The sequence below is a fragment of the Temnothorax curvispinosus genome, unplaced genomic scaffold (assembly GCF_003070985.1).
Source record: "Temnothorax curvispinosus isolate PA1 unplaced genomic scaffold, ASM307098v1 QBEX01014375.1, whole genome shotgun sequence".
Lineage (NCBI taxonomy): Eukaryota > Metazoa > Arthropoda > Insecta > Hymenoptera > Formicidae > Temnothorax > Temnothorax curvispinosus.
Genome location: NW_020224155.1, coordinates 1 through 864, shown reverse-complemented (window position 1 = coordinate 864; position 864 = coordinate 1). Strand labels below are relative to the sequence as shown.

General features: G+C 30.9%; 1 long non-coding RNA gene across 6 annotated transcripts in view; it reads left to right on the top strand.

Moving 5' to 3' along the window:
* The window catches only part of LOC112464637, a 3,356-nt gene extending 2,492 nt beyond the window's left edge, over window positions 1–864 (top strand). For all 6 annotated transcript variants that reach the window (XR_003041934.1, XR_003041936.1, XR_003041933.1 and 3 more), the window contains one exon: window positions 599–864. This is a non-coding gene — a long non-coding RNA (uncharacterized LOC112464637). The remainder of the gene's footprint in view (window positions 1–598) is intronic.

The window sequence follows — 864 nt, the reverse complement described above, 5'->3', positions numbered from 1 at the left end:
TAAAACCAATTCGCTATCTGTATTTTAACTGGTACTTTACTCTTGTATGTATGGGGTGTTCACGTTCGGGTCGGTCAAAGGGGATAAGCACGAAAATTTCATTGTGCATATTTCGAGAACACATTAATCAAGAAACATTTTAAGACAAGAATTATTTTGCTTTCTGTATTTTAACTGATACTTTACTCTAATATCAGTAGTATATAGATCCTTTTTTTACGTATATCTTTTAAACTATTACAGATAAACTAATTTGGTTTGAGACATTTAAAAGCACATAAAAAGCACATAATTGTACTGTATTAAGTACTTTATTTTTTAATATAATTTTAATGAGTAGGGGTGCTAGCTTATGTTAAGCCAGCATCCCCACTTTTAATTGCAATTTTCCATGAAACCGTTCGAGCACAAAAAACGTGAATAGAACACATAATTAGCACATAAAGAGCATTTAATTTCTACATATGTGTTATTCTGCTTTTTTGCGGAGGGGGAGGGGTGCTAACTTAACAGACATAATATATTTTGATACATAGACTAAATCACTGAAGATGTTACAAATATTTCTGAAGTTGAATGAGAAATTCTTATTTTTCAGCAACTGTTTGGTAAAGATCCGGAAAGATTAATAATCTGTTTAAAAAGAAAGAATAAGAGTTTAGAAAAAAATAGTAAAAGAGTTATATTAAACTAGAGCACCTGTATCGCATTGCTTAAAAAAGAGTTAGAAGGCACCTTAATTTCCCTTATCCGAAGGTTGACTTCAAAAATCCCTTCCTAGGATCCCTTCCTAGAATTAATACTTTCTGAGATAATTGGCAGAGATAATTTGTAGAAATAATTGGCACACGAAATAAATCTCAT